This window comes from Arachis hypogaea, chromosome 12, assembly GCF_003086295.3.
Source record: "Arachis hypogaea cultivar Tifrunner chromosome 12, arahy.Tifrunner.gnm2.J5K5, whole genome shotgun sequence".
Lineage (NCBI taxonomy): Eukaryota > Viridiplantae > Streptophyta > Magnoliopsida > Fabales > Fabaceae > Arachis > Arachis hypogaea.
Genome location: NC_092047.1, coordinates 72,717,495 through 72,731,009, shown reverse-complemented (window position 1 = coordinate 72,731,009; position 13,515 = coordinate 72,717,495). Strand labels below are relative to the sequence as shown.

General features: G+C 38.3%; 1 non-coding gene across 1 annotated transcript; it reads right to left on the bottom strand.

Annotated features, from left to right (window-relative positions):
- Positions 1 to 6,340: 6,340 nt before the first annotated feature.
- On the bottom strand, positions 6,341 to 6,448 carry LOC112731488 (small nucleolar RNA R71). The gene has a single exon (XR_003167262.1). It is a non-coding gene; the product is annotated as a small nucleolar RNA R71 (small nucleolar RNA).
- Between the last annotated feature and the right edge of the window lie 7,067 nt (positions 6,449 to 13,515).

Here is a 13,515-nt window from a genome sequence, read left to right as displayed (position 1 = left end):
GCAGCAGCATAGACAATTGAAAGAGGACTTGATTGAACACATATGGCGATTTCACAATGCTTGTCGTCAACTATAGAGCTTAATTATGTTTTTTTTGTATTAACTAATTTTACAAATTAGTGTAATCCCAAATTATATATTGTGTATTATTGTTATATATGAATTTATTTAATATTAATATCTTTTAATAGTGAATTATTTTTAAATTTATAAATTTAATTTATATAATTGAAAAAAATTAGTTACATTAATTTTAAGTATTTTAATTAATTAATTAAGTGAGACCACAACAGGGACTAAAGTTAGTTCCTCCTAATGGAGAAGAGAAAGATGCTTTGAGTTTCTATTTACTATTTATGACGCAAAACTGATGTGGAGTTACTTTTTATGACAGGTGGACCATAAATAGCAAGGTTCTGAGAACCGGACCGGTCATCAAACCGCTTTAGTTACTGGTTCACTGGTTTACTAGTCCAATCGGTCTAACCAGTGGTTCAACCGAAAAAACCGTTTTAAAATAGAATAATAAATAAATTATAAATATGCAAGTATTAAGTTGAGGGTATAAGGTAGTATGAAGTTTTTCTAATGGAGTGGTGAATTACTCTCTTAGGATTTTCCTTTTTTATATTAAATGCAAAATTGCCAGATGAAAGCATGATACCAAGTAAGTACAATCCCTCATCAGTACACAAAATGTTAAAAGAAATATCTGACAAGAATAGGAAGAATATCAAATGAATTATCATAAATCCAACTAAAAAATAAACATAGTACTCGGATAAATAAAGTTGATAACATTATTAATAACAAAGTTGGTAGTGGACTAGTGCTAGAAAGGCTTCACCAAATGAAGGTGCATACAGGCTTTTAGAGACAATAGACTTGGATTTGTGCAGTAGCATTTTGGATGAGTTGTTTTGAAGACCATTTGGTAAAACTAAGCTTTGAGTAGGTACAATACAGGCTTCACCAAATGTTCATAACACACAGAAAGACAGTTTCTCACGATACATAAATAAGTGCTCATCCTTTGAAAATAATCATCTGAATCGGTATAAGGCAGGAAAAAATGACCATAAGTCCCTTTACCTAAGTCAAAATAAACAACCATATCTGAACTCAACAATCAGCATTTAGCACCAAACATTACAAAACATTAACCAATAATCACACTAAACCTACAACCAGCAATTACAAAACAGCAACAAACATGAGTACATTATAAAACATTCCAAAACAGTGATGACAATATGACACTAAACCTGCATAGTAAATAATCTCAAAGACAATGATCACCAATATCCAGCAAATAAACAATAAATACACAACAATAATTTAGCAAATAAACAAGAACAAGACCTAAATAGAAAATCCAACAAATTAAGTCGCAGCAACCTAACAATTTGACAAATTAAAACAACAGCAGCCCAACAATTTACCAAATTATCAACTTAACAAATTCAAGAACAAAAAATCACAACAAAACAAAAAAAATTAAAAGTAACAGAAGAACACAAGAACAATTAGCAAATTAACAAGTTCACAATAACAGTTAAAAAATTTTACCAGAAGAACACTAATGCAAGTGGAATCATCATGCTAATATGTTTTCTGCAAAGATGCTATTTGTACAGCTAAAATTTCCTAATTACTATGATCCAATTATTCTAATTTCACATGCAATCAACTTAGTTTCTAAAAGCTAGAAATTATAAAACCAACCAGAAATATGGTTAAAGCATTTCATCAAACATGTTGAGTGCGGCAAAATTAAAACGAAATAAGAGAATTCAATGCTTAATTTCAATGTGATAGAGAAGAGAACATAACTATTGTAACTTTAATTTAGTCTATGAAAAAATCCAAACCACTACCAAATCAAATAATTACTTATTGTAATAGAAATCAGAAGTTGCAGAGTTTGAAGAAGAGTATTGGTGTTGTGTGAGTGTATTGTCTGGTGGCGGGTTTAGGAAACTCACGGCGGGGACAACAGAGAGCAGTTCGACGGCTGAGTGGAGGCGCGGGTTGGTCGCAGAGTTTGAAGCAGAGCAACGTGGCTTCCAGACGAATGCGAACTCGAACGGTGAACAGCGAGTGAACGCGAACGGTGAACGCCGAGTGATGAGCGGATAATTTATACGCTTTTTGACATTGTTTTTAGTATGTTTTTAGTAGGATCTAGTTACTTTTAGGGATGTTTTCATTAGTTTTTATGTTAAATTCACATTTCTGGACTTTACTATGAGTTTGTGTATTTTCTGTGATTTTAGGTATTTTTTGGCTGAAATTGAAGGACTTGAGCAAAAATCAGATTCAGAGGTTGAAGAAGGACTGCTGATGTTGTTGGATTCTGACCTCCCTGCACTCAAAATGGATTTTCTGGAGCTACAGAACTCGAAATGGTGCGCTTCCAATTGCGTTGGAAATTAGACATCCAGGGCTTTCCAGCAATGTATAATAGTCTATACTTTGTCCAAGTTTAGATGACGCAAACTGGCGTTAAACACCAGCTTTCTGCCCAAATCTGGCGTCCAGCGCCAGAAAAGGATCCAAAATCAGAGTTGAACGCCCAAACTGGCACAAAAGCTGGCGTTCAACTCCAAGAAGGACCTCTACACGTGCAACACTCAAAGCTCAGCCCAAGCACACACCAAGTGGGCTCCGGAAGTGGATTTATGCATCAATTACTTACTTTTGTAAACCCTAGTAGCTAGTTTATTATAAATAGGACATTTCACTATTGTATTAGACATCCTGGATCCTGGATTATATTCTGATCCTGTGATCATGTTTTAGGGGGCTGGCCATTCGGCCATGCCTGGACCTTTCACTTATGTAATTTTAACGGTAGAGTTTCTACACTCCATAGATTAAGGTGTGGAGCTCTGCTGTTCCTCAAAGATTAATGCAAAGTACTACTATTTTCTATTCAATTCATCTTATTTCGTTTCTAAGATATTCATTCGCACTTCAACCTGAATGTGATGAACGTGACAATCATCATCATTCCCTATGAACGCGTGCCTGACAACCACCTCCGTTCTACATTAGATTGAATGAGTATCTCTTAGATCTCTTAATCGGAATCTTCGTGGTGTAAGCTAGAATGATGGCGGCATTCAAGAGAATCCGGAAAGTCTAAACCTTGTCTGTGGTATTCCGAGTAGGATTCAATGATTGAATGACTGTGACGAGCTTCAAACTCGCGATTGCCGGGCGTAGTGACAGACGCAAAAGGATAGTAAATCCTATTCCAGCATGATCGAGAACCGACAGATGAATAGTCGTGCCGTGACAGGGTGTGTTGACCATATTCACTGAGAGGATAGGATGAAACCATTGACAAGGGTGATGCCTCCAGACGATTAGCCGTGCCGTGACAGGGCATTTGGATCATTTTCCCGAGAGAAGACCGAAAGTAGCCATTGACAGTGGTGATGTATCACATAAAGCCAGCCATGGAAAGGAGTAAGACTGATTGGATGAAGATAGCAGGAAAGCAGAGGTTCAGAGGAACGAAAGCATCTCTATTCGCTTATCTGAAATTCTCACCAATGATTTACATAAGTATTTCTATCCCTATTTTATTAATTATTTTCAAAAACCCCATTACTATTTTATATCCGCCTGACTGAGATTTACAAGGTGACCATAGCTTGCTTCATACCTACAATCTCCGTGGGATTCGACCCTTACTCACGTAAGGTATTACTTGGACGACCCAGTGCACTTGCTGGTTAGTTGTGCGAAGTTGTGAACCATGGTATTGGCATCATGTTTTTGGCGCCATTACCAGGGAAAGAAATAGCGATGAATTCTACATAATCAAAGTGTAATCACAATTTCTGCGCACCAAGTTTTTGGCACCGTTGCCGGGGATTGTTCGAGTTTGGACAACTGACGGTTCATCCTGTTGCTCAGATTAGGTAATTTTCTTTTTGTTCTGTTTTCAAAAAGTTTTCAAAAAAAAATCTTTCAAAAATTTTTCTTTTGTTTTCGAAAAAAAAAATATATTTGTTATTCAAAATTTTTAAAGAATGAATTCTAGTGTTTCATGAAGCATGTGAAGCCTGGCTAGCTGTAAAGCCATGTCTAAATTCTTTTGGACTGAGCCTTCCACTCATAAGTATATGAAGTTGGATGAAATATCAGCTGTTGTATACATGAGAGGTATCTATGTTTGCTGAAGCTTGGCTGGCCATTGGCCATGTCTAGTGTTTTGGACCGGAGCTTTCATTGAAAGCTTGGCTGGCTAGTGAGCCATGTCTAATTCCTGGACTGAAGCTTTAGACTAACATGGCAAGATTCCTGGAATTCATATTAAAAATTTTAAAATCCTTATTTTTGTCTTTCAAATAATTTTCGAAAAAAATCCAAAAAAATTAGAAAATCATAAAAATCAAAAATATTTTTCTGTTTCTTGTTTGAGTCTTGAGTCATGTTATAAGTTTGGTGTCAATTGCATGTGCATCTTGCATTTTTCGAAAATTTTCATGCATTCATAGTGTTCTTCATGATCTTCAAGTTGTTCTTGGTAAGTCTTCTTGTTTGATCTTTGCATTTGCATGTTTTGTGTCTTTTCTTGTTTTTCATATGCATTCTTGAATTCTTAGTGGCTAAGCATTAAAGAATTCTAAGTTTGGTGTCCTGCATGTTTCCTTTGCATTAAAAATTTTTCAAAAATGTGTTCTTGATGTTCATCATGATCTTCATAGTGTTCTTGGTGTTCATCTTGACATTCATAGCATTCTTGCATGCATCACATGTTTTGATCTGAAATTCTCATGCATTGCATAGTTTTCATGTTTTTCTCTCTCATCATTAAAAATTCAAAAAAAAATAAAAAAAATATCTTTTCCTCTTTTCTCTCATAATTTCGAAAATTAGATTTGACTTTTTCAAAACTTTTTAAAATTTAGTTGTTTTTGTGAGTCAAATCAAATTTTCAATTTAAAAATCTCATCTTTTTCAAAATCTTTTTCAAAAAATCAAATCTTTTTCAAATTTTTTTAGTTATTTTCGAAAATTCCAAAAATATTTTTTAAAAATCTTTTTCTTAATTTTACATCATATTTTCGAAAATAACATCATCAATTAATGTTTTGATTCAAAAATTTAAAGTTTGTTAGTTACTTGTTAAGAAAGATTCAAACTTTAAGTTCTAGAATCATATCTTGTGATTTCTTGTGAATCAAGTCATTAATTGAGATTTCAAAAATCAAATCTTTTTCAAAAACTAATTTCAATCATATCTTTTCAAAAATGTCTTCTTATCTTACCTTTTTCAAAAAAATTTGATTTCAAAATATCTTCTCTAACTTCCTAACTTCTTATCTTTTCAAAATTGATTTTCAAATTTGTTTCAACTAACTAACTAACTTTTTGTTTGTTTCTTATCTTTTTCAAAACTACCTAACTAACTCTCTCTCTCTCTCTCTCTAATTTTCGAAAATATCTTTCCTCTTTTTCAAAAATTTCTTTTTAATTAACTAAAATTTTAATTTTTTCATTTTAATTTTCGAAAAACCACTAACCTTTTTCAAAAACTATTTTCAAAAATCAACTAACTCTTTTTCAAAAAAAATTATTTTCGAAAATCCTCTCTCTCTCTCTCATCTTATTCTATCTATTTATTCATCTACTAAGATCTCTTCCTCACATCACTCACCAAATTCGAACCCCCTCTTCTATCTGTGTTCGAATTTCTTCTTCTTTTCTTCTACTCACATAAGGGAACCTCTATACTGTGGTAAAAAGGATCCCTATTATTATTATTTTTCTGTGCCCTCTTTTTTGTCATATGAGCAGGAGCAAGGACAAGAACATTCTTGTGGAAGCAGATCCAGAACCTGAAAGGACTCTGAAAAGGAAACTAAGAGAAGCTAAAATACAACAATCCAGAGATAACCTTTCAGAAATTTTCGAACAGGAAGAGGAGATGGCAGCCGAAAATAATAATAATGCAAGGAGAATGCTTGGTGACTTTACTGCACCTAATTCCAATTTACATGGAAGAAGCATCTCCATTCCTGCCATTGGAGCAAACAACTTTGAGCTGAAACCTCAATTAGTTTCTCTGATGCAGCAGAACTGCAAGTTTCATGGACTTCCATCTGAAGATCCTTTTCAGTTCTTAACTGAATTCTTGCAGATCTGTGATACTGTTAAGACTAATGGAGTGGATCCTGAAGTCTACAGGCTCATGCTTTTCCCATTTGCTGTAAGAGACAGAGCTAGAATCTGGTTGGACTCTCAACCCAGAGACAGCCTGAACTCTTGGGATAAGCTGGTCACGGCTTTCTTAGCCAAGTTCTTTCCTCCTCAAAAGCTGAGCAAGCTTAGAGTGGATGTTCAAACCTTCAGACAGAAAGAAGGTGAATCCCTCTATGAAGCTTGGAAAAGATACAAGCAGCTGACCAAAAAGTGTCCTTCTGATATGCTTTCAGAATGGACCATCTTGGATATCTTCTATGATGGTTTATCTGAGATATCAAAGATGTCATTGGATACTTCTGCAGGTGGATCCATTCACCTAAAGAAAACGCCTGCAGAAGCTCAAGAACTCATTGACATGATTGCTAATAACCAGTTTAAATACACTTCTGAGAGGAATCCTGTCAGTAATGGGACGTCTATGAAGAAGGGAGTTCTTGAAGTTGATACTCTGAATGCCATATTGGCTCAGAACAAAATATTGACTCAGCAAGTCAATATGATTTCTCAGAGTCTGAATGGAATGCAAGCTGCATCCAACAGTACTCAAGAGGCTTCTCCTGAAGAAGAAGCTTATGATCCTGAGAACCCTGCAATAGCAGAGGTGAATTACTTAGGTGAACCTTATGGAAACACCTATAACTCATCATGGAGAAATCATCCAAATTTCTCATGGAAGGATCAAAAGCCTCAACAAGGCTTTAACAATAGTGGAAGAAACAGGTTTAACAATAATAAACCCTTTCCATCATCCACTCAGCAACAGACAGAGAACTCTGAACAAAATACTTTTAATTTAGCAAACTTAGTCTCTGATCTATCCAAGGCCACTGCAAGTTTCATGAATGAAACAAGGTCTTCCATTAGAAATTTGGAAGCACAAGTGGGCCAGCTGAGTAAAAGGATCACTGAAATCCCTCCTAGTACTCTCCCAAGCAATACAGAAGAGAATCCAAAAGGAGAGTGCAAGGCCATTGACATAAGCACCATGGCCGAACCTGTAAGGGAAGGAGAGGACGTGAATCCCAAGGAGGAAGACCTCCTGGGACGTCCAGTGATCAATAAGGAGCTTCCCTCTGAGGAACCAAAGGACTCTGAGGCTCATCTAGAGACCATAGAGATTCCATTGAACCTCCTTATGCCCTTCATGAGCTCTGATGAGTATTCCTCTTCTGAAGAGAATAAGGATGTTACTGAAGAGCAAACTGCCAAGTTTCTTGGTGCAATCATGAAGCTGAATGCCAAATTATTTGGTATTGAAACTTGGAAAGATGAACCTCCCTCGTTCACCAATGAACTAAGTGATCTGGATCAACTGACATTACCTCAGAAGAGACAGGATCCTGGAAAGTTCATAATACCTTGTACCATAGGCACCATGATCTTTAAGGCTCTGTGTGACCTTGGTTCAGGAATAAACCTCATGCCCCTCTCTGTAATAGAGAAACTGGGAATCTATGGGGTGCAAGCTGCTAAAATCTCATTAGAGATGGCAGACAATTCAAGAAAACAGGCTTATGGACAAGTAGAGGACGTGTTAGTAAAGGTTGAAGGCCTTTACATCCCTGCTGATTTCATAGTCCTGGATACTGGAAAAGAAGAGGATGAATCCATCATCCTAGGAAGACCTTTCCTAGCCACAGCAAGAGCTGTGATTGATGTGGACAAAGGAGAATTAATCCTTCAATTGAATGAGGACAACCTTGTGTTTACAACTCAAGGATCTCTCTTTGCATCCATGGAGAGGAAGCATAAAAAGCTTCTCTCAAAGCAGAGTCAAACAAAGCCTCCACAGTCAAACTCTAAGTTTGGTGTTGGGAGGCCACAACCAAACTCTAAGTTTGGTGTTGAACTCCCATATCCAAACTCTAAGTTTGGTGTTGGAGAGTTTCAACAATGCTCTGAACATCTGTGAGGCTCCATGAGAGCCCATTGTCAAGCTATTGACATTAAAGAAGCGCTTGTTGGGAGGCAACCCAATTTTTATTTATCTAACTATATTTTTCTTAGTTATATGTCTTTATAGGTTCATGATCATGTGGAGTCACAAAATAAACAAAAAAAAATTAAAAACGGAATCAAAAACAGCAGAAGAAAAATCATACCCTGGAGGAAGCATCTGTCTGGCGTTCAACGCCAGAACAGAGCATGGTTCTGGCGCTGAACGCCCAAAATGGGCAGTATCTGGGCGCTGAACGCCCAGAACAAGCATAGTTCTGGCGTTCAACGCCAGAAATGGCCAGTAAATGGGCGTTGAACGCCCAAAATGGGCACCAACCTGGCGCTGAACGCCCAGAGTTGCGTGCAAGGGCATTTTGCATGCCTAATTTGGTGCAAGGGTGTAAATCCTTGAATACCTCAGGATCTGTAGACCCGACAGGATCATCTCAGGATCTGTGGACCCCACAGGATCCCCACTTACCTCCACTCACTTCTTCTCACCTCTCTTTAACACAATCCCATAAACACCCTTCCCCAAAAACCCTTCACCAATCACCTCAATCTCTCTTTCCCATCACCTCTTCACCACTCACATCCATCCACTCTTCCCAACCAAACCTACCCTAAATGGCCAAACCTTAACTCCCCTCCCTCCCCTATATATAGCCCTCTATTCTTCCTCATTTTCACACAACACAACCCTCTCCTCTCTACTTGGCCGAAACACACTTCACCCCTCTTCTCCATATTTTCTTCTTCTTCTTCCTCTATTCTTTCTTTTATTGCTCGAGGGTGAGCAATATTCTAAGTTTAGTGTGGTAAAAGCATAAGCTTTTTGTTTTTCCATTACCATTGATGGCACCTAGGACCGGAGAATCCTCTAGAAAGGGAAAAAGAAGACAAAAGCTTCCACCTTCGAGTCATGGGAGATGGAAAGGTTCATCTCCAAAGCCCATCAAGACCACTTCTATGATGTTGTGGCCAAGAAGAAGGTGATCTCCGAGGTCCTTTTCAAACTCAAAAGAAATGAGTATCCAGAGATCCGACATGAAATTCAAAGAAGAGGTTGGGAAGTTCTAACAAATCCCATCCAACAAAGTCGGCATCCTAATGGTTCAAGAGTTCTATGCCAATGCATGGATCACCAAAAACCATGATCAAAGTAAGAACCCGGATCCAAAGAACTACGTTACAATGGTTCGGGGGAAATACTTAGATTTTAGTCTGGAGAATGTGAGGTTGGCGTTCAACTTGCCCATGATGCAAGGAGATGAACGCCCCTACACTAGAAGGGTCAAATTTAATCAAAGGTTGGACCAAGTCCTTATGGACATATGTGTGGAAGGAGCTCAATGGAAGATTGACTCCAAAGGCAAGCCGGTTCAACTAAGAAGATTGGACCTCAAGCCTGTGGCTAGAGGATGGTTGGAGTTCATTCAATGCTCAATCATTCCCACTAGCAACCGATCTGAAGTTACTGTGGATCGGGCCATCATGATTCATAGCATCATGATTGGAGAGAAAATAGAAGTTCATGAAGTCATCTCTAATGAACTCTACAAAATAGCCGAAAAGTCATCCCCCATGGCAAGGCTAGCTTTTCCTCATCTTATCTGCCATCTATGTTACTCAGCTAGAGCTTTCATAGAAGGAGACATTCCTATTAAGGAAGAGAAGCCCATTACTAAGAAAAAGATGGAGCAAGCAAGAGAGCCCATTCATGGAGCTCAAGAGGCGCAGGAAGCTCATCACCATGAAATCCCGGAGATGCCTCAAATGCATTTTCCTCCACAAAACTATTGGGAGCAAATCAACACCTCCCTAGGAGAATTAAGTGCTAACATGGGACAATTAAGGGTGGAACATCAAGAGCACTCCATCATGCTCCATGAAATAAGAGAAGATCAAATAGCAATGAGGGAGGAGCAACAAAGACAAGGAAGAGACATAGAAGAGCTCAAGGACATCATTGGTTCCTCAAGAAGGAAACGCCACCATCACTAAGGTGGATTCATTCCTTGTTCTTATTTCTTCTGTTTTTCATTTTCTATGTTAAGTGCTTATCTGTGTTTGTGTCTTCATTACATGATCATTAGTAGTTAGTAACTATGTCTTAAAGTTATGAATGTCCTATGAATCCATCACCTCTCTTAAATAAAAACTGTTTTAATTCAAAAGAACAAGAAGTACATGAGTTTTGAATTTATCCTTGAACTTAGCTTAATTATATTGATGTGGTGACAATGCTTCTTGTTTTCTGAATGTATGCTTGAACAGTGCATATGTCTTTTGAAGTTGTTGTTTAAGAATGTTAAATATGTTGGCTCTTGAAAGAATGATGACAAGGAGACATGTTATTTGATAATCTGAAAAATCATAAAAATGATTCTTGAAGCAAGAAAAAGCAGCAAAGAACAAAGCTTGCAGAAAAAAAAATAGGCGAAAAAAAATAGAAAGAAAAAAAGAAAAAGCAAGTAGAAAAAGTCAAAAGCTCTTAAAACCAAGAGGCAAGAGAAAAAAGCCAATAACCCTTAAAACCAAAAGGCAAGGATAAATAAAAAGGATCCCAAGGCTTTGAGCATCAGTGGATAGGAGGGCCTAAAGGAATAAAATCCTGGTCTAAGCGGCTAAACCAAGCTGTCCCTAACCATGTGCTTGTGGCGTGTAGGTGTCAAGTGAAAACTTGAGACTGAGCGGTTAAAGTCAAGGTCCAAAGAAAAAAAAAAGAGTGTGCTTAAGAACCCTGGACACCTCTAATTGGGGACTCTAGCAAAGCTGAGTCACAATCTGAAAAGGTTCACCCACTTATGTGTCTGTGGCATTTATGTATCCGGTGGTAATACTGGAAAACAAAGTGCTTAGGGCCACGGCCAAGACTCATAAAATAGCTGTGTTCAAGAATCATCATACTGAACTAGGAGAATCAATAACACTATATGAACTCTGAGTTCCTATAGATGCCAATGATTCTGAACCTCAATGGATAAAGTGAGATGCCAAAACTATTCAAGAGGCAAAAAGCTATAAGTCCCGCTCATCTGATTGGAGCTATGTTTCATTGATAGTTTGGAATTTATAGTATATTCTCTTCTTTTTATCCTATTTTATTTTTAGTTGTTTGGGGACAAGCAACAATTTAAGTTTGGTGTTGTGATGAGCGGATAATTTATACGCTTTTTGACATTGTTTTTAGTATGTTTTTAGTAGGATCTAGTTACTTTTAGGGATGTTTTCATTAGTTTTTATGTTAAATTCACATTTCTGGACTTTACTATGAGTTTGTGTGTTTTTCTATGATTTCAGGTATTTTCTGGCTGAAATTGAGGGACTTGAGCAAAAATCAGATTCAGAGGTTGAAGAAGGACTGCTGATGCTGTTGGATTCTGACCTCCCTGCACTCAAAGTGGATTTTCTGGAGCTACAGAACTCGAAATGGTGCGCTTCCAATTGTGTTGGAAATTAGACATCCAGGGCTTTCCAGAAATGTATAGTAGTCCATACTTTGCCCAAGTTTAGACGACGCAAACTGGCGTTCAACGCCAACTTTCTGCCCAAATCTGGCGTCCAGCGCCAGAAAAGGATCCAAAACCAGAGTTGAACGCCCAAACTGGCACAAAAGCTGGCGTTCAACTCCAAGAAGGACCTCTACACGTGCAACACTCAAAGCTCAGCCCAAGCACACACCAAGTGGACCCCGGAAGTGGATTTATGCATCAATTACTTACTTTTGTAAACCCTAGTAGCTAGTTTATTATAAATAGGACATTTCACTATTGTATTAGACATCCTGGATCCTGGATTGTATTCTGATCCTGTGATCACGTTTTAGGGGGCTGGCCATTTGGCCATGCCTAGACCTTTCACTTATGTAATTTTAACGGTAGAGTTTCTACACTCTATAGATTAAGGTGTGGAGCTCTGCTGTTCCTCAAAGATTAATGCAAAGTACTACTATTTTCTATTCAATTCATCTTATTTCGCTTCTAAGATATTCATTCGCACTTCAACCTGAATGTGATGAACGTGACAATCATCATCATTCCCTATGAACGCGTGCCTGACAACCACCTCCGTTCTACATTAGATTGAATGAGTATCTCTTAGATCTCTTAATCGAAATCTTCGTGGTGTAAGCTAGAATGATGGCGGCATTCAAGAGAATCCGGAAAGTCTAAACCTTGTCTGTGGTATTCCGAGTAGGATTCAATGATTGAATGACTGTGACGAGCTTCAAACTCGCGATTGCCGGGCGTAGTGACAGACGCAAAAGGATAGTAAATCCTATTCCAGCATGATCGAGAACCGACAGATGAATAGCCGTGCCGTGACAGGGTGCGTTGACCATTTTCACTGAGAGGATAGGATGAAACCATTGACAAGTGTGATGCCTCCAGACGATTAGCCGTGCCGTGACAGGGCATTTGAATCATTTTCCTGAGAGAAGACCGAAAGTAGCCATTGACAGTGGTGATGTATCACATAAAGCCAGCCATGGAAAGGAGTAAGACTGATTGGATGAAGATAGCAGGAAAGCAGAGGTTCAGAGGAACGAAAGCATCTCTATTCGCTTATCTGAAATTCTCACCAATGATTTACATAAGTATTTCTATCCCTATTTTATTAATTATTTTCGAAAACCCCATTACTATTTTATATCCGCCTGACTGAGATTTACAAGGTGACCATAGCTTGCTTCATACCTACAATCTCCGTGGGATTCGACCCTTACTCACGTAAGGTATTACTTGGACGACCCAGTGCACTTATTGGTTAGTTGTGCGAAGTTGTGAACCATGGTATTGGCATCATGTTTTTGGCGCCATTACCAGGGAAAGAAATATCGATGAATTCTACATAATCAAAGTGTAATCACAATTTCTGCGTACCACCGAGCGAACGCGAACGAAGACGCGAACGTGAACGGCAAACAAACGGCGACGGAAGTGCGGCTGAGCAGACAAAGACGACGGACGCCGAGCTCGAGGAAGCAACCGCGATCGGTGACAACGAACAGGGGTTGAAGACTTTGAGCACGAGGGAAGCTAGATGATGAATGGCGAAGTTTGAGTGCGACGGACGGCGGCAGTATGCCACTCCTTGTGGCAGTGTACGCTTACAGTGCTAGGGTTTTGTGGTTGCGTTGGTGTGATTTGACTGATTTCTCTGACTGAAAGAAAGAAAGGGAGAACGGGAGAAAGAAACGAATTAACTACCCTCTTTTGTGTAAACCGGCCGGGTTCCGGTTCGGTCTGACCGACCGGGTCTCGTCCGGTTCAATGATTTTTTGCCGGTTTTCTGATTAGCGGTTTTATATGTCTGACCGGACCGTTAATGCTGTCGGTTCACGGTTAAACC